Below are 10111 nucleotides of genomic sequence, written 5' to 3'. Positions count from 1 at the left end.
TAAGGTGGTGGTCGTGAGATGTGTAGTTGTGGAAACGGTGGTGGCAAGACTGTAGTGACCGGTGATTTCATCGTGAAGGTAGTGGTCTTCGGACGAGGGAGAGAGATAGGGTAGTTATGGGTGGTGTTTACAATGATGGTGGTGGCGGTCACGATGGTGGTTATTGGGGTATATATCTATGTGTAGTTGTATGTATATATATATATATATATATATATATATATATATATATATATATATATATGTATATATATAGAGAATTGATAAGTTAATTTCATTGGAAGAAACAAAGTGATCCAAAGCAAACAATGATTGAATAGTTATAAAACAAGTCTCGTGAAGTTAGTTTGTTCATATACTACCGACACTTTTCGCGGGGTGTGTCCATTGCTAAACAGTTAACGTATAAAAGTGTCCCTAAAAATCCCAAATTTTTAGATTAAATATATTTAATTATTTCACTCATTAACTGTTTGAAACCTGATCAAAAAGGTTCGATAATTATTTATTTTCTGTTCCAATTTATATGTACGGAGTACTAATATTTAAACTTAAAAAGCTAAAAATATTTTTAACAAATCTAACATCTTCGTAATCGATTTACAGTTCAACTTTTATTTTAGTCCTTCATGAACAGGTAATATATCTATATTAAAACTAACGAAACGTAAACCGAATGTTACCGACGTTTACTAATTAGGCTCGAAATCATTCATTTTCAATATACACATTATATATATATATATATATATATACATATATATATATATATATATATATATATATATATATATATATATATATATCAAATCTTAATTAACAAGTTTAAGTAAATAAATATATTAATTATTTTCTTTTAAACAACTAAACATAATATTATATATTTACAAGTAATATTTATATATATATTTTTATATATATTATTTTATTATATATATAAGTACTTAAATATATATGTAACTATTTACAAATAGTGGTTCGTGAATCGTCGGGAATGGTCGAAGGTCAATTGAATATATGAAACAGTTCAAATTTTTTGAGATCCAACCTTACAGACTTTGCTTATCGTGTTGAAAATACAATATCGTATCGAGAGTTTGATTTAAATTTAGTCGAAATTTTTTGGGTCACAACATGATTATCAAAGAGTTACGAGACGATGTTACAGAGGAAGTAAGGGGAAACAATCCATTCTCTCATCTTGAACCAGATCGTGTCAACATTGCCACCTATGTTACAAAGCAAATATCACGTATCTTCCAGATCCTAGTTTCACATTTAAAGCTGGATGTCGAGAGATATACTCAAAGATGGTGACATTAATGCTCGGATCAGGATTGCTGTTCACTTCTTTTCAGCTTCGTCTTTTAACAAATCTATGCAAAGCTACAGACTCTTACTGTGGAGATAACCATTCCGAAGACTTCGAGATTCTAAAGATACAGTTTCTAACATTGTTTGAAGACCTCCGAAATGAGCATCCCATCAGAGAAACAATCACTGATATGGATGAAACGGACGGTTTTTATTTGCGCGGTGTCGTTAGGCTGCGGCTCGCCAGGATCAGCCACTCGTGGGAGAGGGTACTGTTTTAAATTTATGTTTAGCGGGGCCTAAATCTTACTACTCCTTATAAGTAAGGGAAGTATGACCTAGAGTCGTATTTTTGAGATATCAGTAACATCGAACCTATATTGTAGCCAAAGATAGTTAGGGAGTAGTGAATATTTATTTTGGGATTTTCTAATTTAAGAAAGATAAAGTAAATGCGATAAAATTTGTAATCCATATAAGGTTAAAGTAAGTGCATATTATGACTTCATCAGTTATTCTGCCAAGATTATGGAATGCTGGCTCATGAATAGGCAGAGGCCTTGTATTCATTTCACTGGTCCTAAACGACCCTGTCATAAGACATGTCACTGGGTACTGCGTTAGGCTTGAAGATTCTGAATAGACAGCAATGTCCCTTACCCCCGACGCCCGTACAGTTTGACTACAGGTATACACGTTCAGACGACTCATCCAATTGAGCAACTCAATTGGGTGATGTATTAACATTCCAAAATGGTCTAAACTATATTAAGCATAATAGAATACATGGTTTACCATATCCGAGAGACGTGATGTGCCTCAATGCTTTCATTAATGATTGGTAAAAGATAGTTAGGCCCTTAAAAATAGTTCAACCATAAGAACACCATGGCCAAGTCAAGTCTGACTTCCATGAACACGTTCGGTTATCCTAACGGTCCAATCCTTTATGTGTCTAAACAAAAAGTTCCTTAATTAACTAAGAATCCCTCATGTGGGGTGCAATGCTTGAGACCGCGTTATAGTGCAGTGTACTGGTCAACACTAACCGTGTTCCATGGCCTTACTTAGCAGAGGTACAGCTTACAACAACCGCTGTGCTTCAGCGTGCACGTACGAAGTTTATATGCTTGGTGACTACACCAGCATGGTCTGGGACCGACAATGTACTAGGGGCCTAGTCAGATGTTTCACTACGAAAGAGTCCTCAGTCGGAATCTAAAGCTCGATACAACTTACTACAACCGGTGTGCCTCGGTCGATCTTACATTGTATCCGATAGACTTCTCTTACCAAGGGGTGACACCGATAGTGTACTCTGAATCGGGGTTCGCGACTTCCTAATAACAGAGCCTATAACTACGTTCTATTAGTTGGAAAAGCGATTGAGTTTAAAGCATAATCGGAAAGCATTTCAACAGCATACACAGACCATAATATTATTTCGGCATTATAACTGCTTACATCATAGCATACACCAAAGATAACTACTCGCTAATCATGGCAATAATATCATAAAATATTATATAAGATAAAGGATAGAAGTACAAGTAGATTAAACGAGTTCCGAATACAAAAGTGACAACTTCAAGACTCTAGACCGCTCCTAATATAATCTTCAGCGTTCGCCTCCGGGTACTTAATTTCCCGCTCGGAGGTGAGAAGGTCTTGAAAGTATGACTAATATTGTACAAGAGAGAGAAAGAAGTGAATTGAAGTGTGTGTTGGAATGAATGACAAAGACCCTTTAAATAGACTTGAAAATTGCCAAATACGCCTGGCAGGCCGTTTGGCAGGCCGTATTTGGCAGGCTGTATGCAAGGCAGGCCGTTTGGTGGCTCGTGTGGTGGCACGTATATGGCAGGCCATTTCCATACTGGCAGGCCGTATGGCATTCCGTATGGAAGGCCGTATGGCTTGCTGGTCAGCCTGAATTCCCTGGATCATAACTTGATTTCTTGTCTTTCACCGTTTTCGCTCTAGAATCTTCGTTTTAGCTCTGATTCTCTTGATTCTTTATGCACCGCCTTCGTAATTACTTGTTCTTCAATTCTAACCGACGAAGTGGGTATTTTGCCGACAAAGTTCGAATCTTTCTTGTTTTTGGGGCTTAATACCGGGGTGAAAATGTGACTTTTTAGCCGATATCAAATATCCCACACTTAGACTTTGCTTGTCCTCAAGCAAACTCTCATTTTAAAGAATCTTTTCGGCGTTTCTTTTCTAATAGCCTAAGTGGTTTGCTTTTATTATAAGAGCAAAAAGATAAGGTGAGTTATCTATGTTAGGATTGAAATTATCTCTGCAGGCATGCGAGGAGGTTACATGACATAGGCTAGCTTTCACGGGTCACTCAAATCACTCAAGTGTTTAGGGTTCCCTATAGATCTAAGAAATGAATACACTCATAGCCAGTCATGCTGCACCCATCGTCATAGGCTTGATAAAGACTCAAATCCTTACTGCTAACGCGTGAACGGCAGTAATCTCAGCTTTATAGGTTATTTGTCAATGATGGAGAATGAATTTTGGAGTGGTAGTGAAGTTGTTTTTGAAGGGTGAGATAAAAGGGTAATGTAGTCTTTATACAGACTTTTATTTGGATAGATAGGAGTGCTGAAGTATTTTGAGAAGCACTTTTGAACTTTTTTCTTCATTTGATAATCATTTTCGGTCGAGTTCTCTTCGGCATTTCTCTTATTAGTTCTGCTCCTTTTTTTCAGAACTTCATCATTTTTTTTTCTTTTTTTTTGGAGACTTCATCTCGAGAAACTTTTTGCCGGTAAACTTTTTCAAGACCTTTGCCATGATACTTGAGAGGTTTATAACATTGGGTTTTTAGAAGGAATCTCATTTTCTGGGTTTTCTGAGAAATAGTGAAGGTGATATGGATGTGATGGTGGAGTAGAAGTAGTGGAGGTGTGAAAGGCTTATGTTTGACAAATGGGTAGCTATTTTGATTACAACCGAACCACGCTTTGCTACTTGGAGATGTAGATCTAAAGCAAGTTCTGATTCTGAGCAGAGTCATCGGCACTCTCAACGGAAAATAGTGAAGCATTAAAGATGAATGCTGGTCTTATTTGGGGTGCCTCACCATAATCAATTTAGGTTGATAATTCCTTAGTCATGCAATGCTCTATTAGAGATTTCAATCTAACCAGATTTCCACCTTTACTTAAGCCTTATTTTTATTGACAAACGTTTTAGGTTTTCAAAAATACTTTTTCGAAAAGGGTTTCTTTTGCAAAAAATTTGAAATTTAGCTTAAGGACTTGGAACATTCGTAATGGTTTATTATGATATAGCATAAGATACCAACATCCCACACTTAGACGAACATTGTCCTCAATGTTCCTAGTGTATCCCACACTTAGGAGTTTTAGTTGAAGATTTAGGAGTGTTTGTCTAGTGTTTTAATTGGGTGTTATCCCACACTTAGTGATAAGCTAGGATGCTGTATGGTTTGAATCTTGAGCTAGTAGCGAAAAGAAAGAAATACCCCTAGCCGATGCGGCTGGCTTCCTTACTTCTTTATCGGCTCATTTGTCATCCTTTATTCTTCTACTCTACTTTATTGCACGGGTTGCCTCCCGGGAAGCGCTTTTGTTTAAGGTCGTTGGCTCGACCGTAGTGATTATTCAAAAAGTAAACATTCCTCGTTGATGGTTGTGATCTTGGTATTCTTGAGGATTTGTGAGTCTTGGTGGATAAGTTCTGAGAAAGTGTCAGACCAATAGTGGTAACAAGTCCGGTACTTCTCTTGAAGATCTTCTGAACGATAAGTAGTGCGCAGTTTCAGTTCGTGATAAGTCTTGAAGTCCGATGAGAATATGATCCACAGCTCTGCTGGTTGACCCATGAATGTCAATCATGGTTGCAGTGCTGGTGTTGATGATTTTTCTGACTGGTTGCTCATTTCGGAGGTCTTCAAACAATGTAAGAAACTGTGTCTTTAGAATTTCGAAGTCTTCGGAACGGTGATCTCCACAGTAAGAGTTTGTAGCTTTACACAGATTAGTTAAGAGACAAAGCTGGAAAGAAGTGAACAACAATCCTGATCCGAGTATTAATTTCACCGTCTTTGAGTATATCTCTCAACATCCGGCTTTAAATATGAAACTAGGATCTGTGGATTTCGTGGAAGATACGTGATAGCTGCTTCGTAACATATGTGGCAATGTTGACTCGATCTGGTTCAAGATGAGAGAACGGATTATTTCGCCTTGCTTCCTCCATAACAGCGTCTTGTAACTCTTTGATAATCAGATTAGCGTGGTGATCAATTGTTACGTAAATCACTAGTCTGTCTGGTGTGCTTTCGAAGTTATCTCTATCTAGAAGAGCTAAAAGACTATGAATATCCTCGATCATTTGCAAATCAGAGTGATAAGTCGGGCGGACGGTGGAAAGATCCATATGCTTCCAGATGAGAGTCAGTAGTGCTCGTTCGTTTCGTGAGAACGGAAATGCAGATCCGGCTAAGGCATTATAAACCTTAGAGTAAATGATATTCTGATCTCGACAGAATCTTGTCTCGAGAATAGTGCGAACCACTGAATTATGCTCTCGTTGCCTTTCTTCGTGATAGATATGATCGTGAAGAGAGTAGATAAAGTCTTGAATGCGTTCTTCTAGGATTTCAACATCATTGTCTTCTCTTCGGAGATAGAGGTGGTGCTCTTCTCTGATAGCCATGATTCGTTCTGTTAAGCGTAGCGAAAAATCAATGGTTGACTTTCTGATGGCTTCGAGAATGTTTTCAAATTCATCGGTATCATTGATGAAGGTAATCATGTCTGCATGTGTGGATATAACCAGAATTTGATCTGAAGAAGAGTCCGGCTCCCCTTGATCTACTTCGGTTGGAGAGTGTGAGTTAGTCAGAATGTCTTCGTGATGCTCTTCCTCGTCATCATCGGTATCCGGTTCCTCTTAGGATGCGTCTGATGAACGAGTTCCTACAGTATTCTGATTCTCCACTTTGATACTTACAGGATCAATTTCTATATCCTTAACCTTAGCCTTTTCGGTCTTCTTCTTGAAGCGAATGATTAAACTGTGATCTGCAGTTTCAAGCCTCATTATTTCTTCATGACGCTCAGTGCTTGGAACGGGTATTGTCACAGTTTCTTTTACGTCTTCCATTTCCTCTTCCTCTTCAGATTCCTCCTCTTCCTCTATTTCTTCGCTAGGATCCTCTTATTCCATTTCTGGGTCGTCTATAGACTGTGATTCGACACCCATCTCGATATCGTCGGCTGGTGGTAATGACTCATCATCGAAAGTGATCCATCTGGTGGAAATAGCAAACATCTCTACCTATCCAGAAAGATCGGTTGGTCGGTCAATTTTGAAGGTAACGCTCTCCCCATGTGATCGTAAGATCATGGTTTGATTGTACACATCAATGACAGTCCTAGCCGTATTCATGAAAGGTCTTCCTAACACTACTGGGGTGTGTAGGTCTTCCTTAATATCCATTACTACGAAATCCGTAGGATATAAGAATTTGTCGACTTTCACCAAGACGTTCTCAACTATGCCCTTAGGATATCAAATTGTATGATCGGCAAGTTGGATTGTCATTTTCTTTGGAGACAAGTCTCCTAACTCTAATCTCTTGTAGAGAGAGTAGGGGATTAGGTTGATACTTTCTCCTAAATCTGCTAGCGCATGAATGGTTCCAGATTGGTAGATTGAACACGGGAAAACGAATCGACCCGTATCTCCTAGCTTAGATGGTAGAGAGTTTCTGAGTAATGCTGAGCATTCTTCACTCAGTGAAATTTTGTTAGAGTATGGTATCCTCTCCTTTGTAGATAGAAGCCTTCGGATGTATCTCTTCTGGTTGGGAACTTTGGACATAGTGTCCAAGAATCTTCCATCTAGTTTGAAGGAATCAAGCTTGGATGGTTCTTCTTGTAGCCTTCCAGGATAAGGTACGCGAACTGGAGTTTCAGGGGTCAGCTTCTGAGTATATGTTGATTTTTCTTGAGCCTAGTTGACATTATCCGTGGTTCTTCCTCTGGGATTACGGAATCCATTTGCTTTGCTTTTTCTATGTGGGGATTCTGGATAGTATTACTTGGCAATCTTCCCTGCGGTCGGGTTTCAAGGCGTTGTGATAACTGTCCGAGCTGCGTTTCCAAACTTTTGAGCAGAGCCAATTGATTTCTCATTAGTATCTTCGTCTGATCTTGTCTGGTTGTTGTTCTATGATTTAACTGTTGTTGTCCTTGGATGAACTGAGTTAACTGATCATCAGCTCCGAGAGTGGGGTTAGCTGCTTTTGTAATCTAGGTGGTAGGGGAATCCTCCTCAACTGGGGGACCAGTGAGTGGAAGTGGTTGATCGTTGGTCAATTGAGATTGTTGGGCTGGATAAGGTGGATAGCGATAGCGGAAAGGTTTATTGCTTCGCTGAAATTGATTAACCCTTGGTGGTTGATTGAATCTGGGATTTGGTGGACGAGGTGGGTATTGAACGTAACAGACTGAACCGTCATGGTTTTCATACTCAACTTGATAGTCTTCAGTAGGTTACGGGTTGGTACAGTTAACACAAGCCTGAGCTAGGTTCACCTGCTGCGGTTGCGTCTTCAATTCTCCGAGTTGTTTGGCAAGAGATTCCATCTTATCTGTGAGGGATTTGATGGCCTCCGTTTGATTGTTAAGTGCAGAGAGTGGGGCAGATGATGAAGTTGTTTCACCACTATTCCAGTCATGATGATGCATCGTCATGTTCTCGAGCAATTCCCATGCTTCATCTGCTGTTTGGTTCATCAGATTCCCTTGAGCTGCTGCATCGATCGTCGTCCTATGATTTACCGTAAGACCATTGTAGAAGGTACAGATTTGGGCGGACCGTTCTAACTGGTGATTAGGGCATTTCTTCAGCAGGGTTTTGAAACGCTCCCATGTAGTGTAAAGAGATTCATCATAACTTTGTTTGAAGTTAATGATGTCATTCTTCAGTTTGGTTTGTTTTGAAGGAGGGAAATATTTGGTTAGGAATTTAGTCGCCATCTCCGTCCATGACGTGATGGAATCTTTTTCCAGTCCTTCAAACCAAGTTTGAGCATGATGAGTGAGAGAATAGGGGAACAAGTATAGCTGGACTATATCTTGTCCTATCCCTAGCTGTTTGTAGGAGTTCGAAAGAGATATGAATTTATTAAGGTGAGAATTAGGATCGTCATTCGGTAATCCATGAAACTGACAGCTATTCTGAATGAGCTGGATGATGTGATATTTTAACTCGAACGAGTGTCCTTGAATCTCTGGAAATCTGATTGGTCCTCTTCGACCTTCAGTCGAGGGTTTCGTGTTTTCTGCTAAAGTAACGCGTAACGCCATTTGGTTTCTGATTCGTGCTTCCTTGCGTGCTTTAGAGATTATTGCGTTTGAATCAGGTACGAATAACAACGGCCCTGGTCTAGATCGGGTTTGGGTCATACACTAGGTATGCCTTTTTGTTTTTAATTTTCGTAAATAAGCTAAATTATAATAAGCTAAACTAAACTAATCTAATTCTAAGGTAATCTAATTTAATCTAAGGCAATCTAAGGTAATCTAATGTAATCTAATCTAAGGTAAACTAGAGTAATCTAAAGTAATCTAATCTAAATAACTAACTATCCTATGGTGGAATATGTTTTTGGTTTTGGCTACTGATTCCCTGGTATTTCGGTAACAAAGTTCCGCACAAACTATTCAACAAACCAAGTGGCCAGGCCGACTACGGAGAGGCAGGATACTTTTGGTCCAAATATAATTGGCGACTGTTCGGAAAATCTAATAACCAAGTCCGTGTATAATTGTCTTTCTTAGACACCACTAAATGCTTGTGAATAAGTTTGATTGAAAACAGTATTGCCTGATACCAGTTCCCCGGCAGCGACGCCAAAAACTAGGGAGTATCTCTTGATATGGCCGAAACGGATGGTTTTTATTTCCGCGGTGTCGTTAGGCCGCGGCTCGCCAGGATCAGCCACTCGTGGGAGAGGGTACTGTTTTAAATTTATATTTAACGGGGCCTAAATCTTACTACTCCTTATAAGTAAGGGAAGTATGACCTAGAGTCGTATTTTTGAGATATCAGTAACATCGAACCGATATTGTAGCCTAAGATAGTTAAGGAGTAGTGAATATTTATTTTGGGATTTTCTAATTTAAGATAGATAAAGTAAATGCGATAAAATTTGTAATCCAGATAAGGTTAAAGTAAGTGCATACGATGACTTCATCAGTTATTCTGCCGAGATTATGGAATGCTGGCTCATGAATAGGCAGAGGCCTTGTATTCATTACACTGGTCCTAAACGCCCCTGTCATAAGACATGTCACTGGGTACTGCGTTAGGCTTGAAGATTCTGAATAGACAGCAACGTCCCTTACCCACGACACCCGTGCAGTCTGACTACAGGCATATACGTTCAGACAGCTCATCCAATTGAGCGACTCAGTTGGGTGACGTATTAACATTCCAAAATGGTCTGAACTTTCTTAAGCATAATAGAATACATGGTTTACCATATCCGAGAGACGTGATGTGCCTCAATACTTTCGTTAATGATTGGTAAAAGATAGTTAGGCCCTTAAAAAGAGTTCAACCATAAGAACACCATGGCCAAGTCAAGTCTGACTTCCATGAACACGTTCGGTTATCCTAACGGTCCAATCCTTTATGTGTATAAACAAACAGTTCCTTAATTAACTAAGAATCCCTCAAGCGGGGTGCAATGCTTGAGACCGTGTTATGGTGCAGTGTACTGGTCAACACTAACCGTGTTCCA

At 39.2% G+C, this 10111-nt stretch overlaps 1 non-coding gene across 1 annotated transcript; it reads left to right on the top strand.

Annotated features, from left to right (window-relative positions):
* The first annotated feature begins 8187 nt into the window (after positions 1-8187).
* LOC139869569 (small nucleolar RNA R71) lies at positions 8188-8294 on the top strand. The gene has a single exon (XR_011766174.1). It is a non-coding gene; the product is annotated as a small nucleolar RNA R71 (small nucleolar RNA).
* Positions 8295-10111: the final 1817 nt, after the last annotated feature.

Source organism: Rutidosis leptorrhynchoides, chromosome 9 (assembly GCF_046630445.1).
Source record: "Rutidosis leptorrhynchoides isolate AG116_Rl617_1_P2 chromosome 9, CSIRO_AGI_Rlap_v1, whole genome shotgun sequence".
Classification (NCBI taxonomy): Eukaryota; Viridiplantae; Streptophyta; class Magnoliopsida; order Asterales; family Asteraceae; genus Rutidosis; species Rutidosis leptorrhynchoides.
This window is presented reverse-complemented; position numbering and strand designations above follow the sequence as displayed.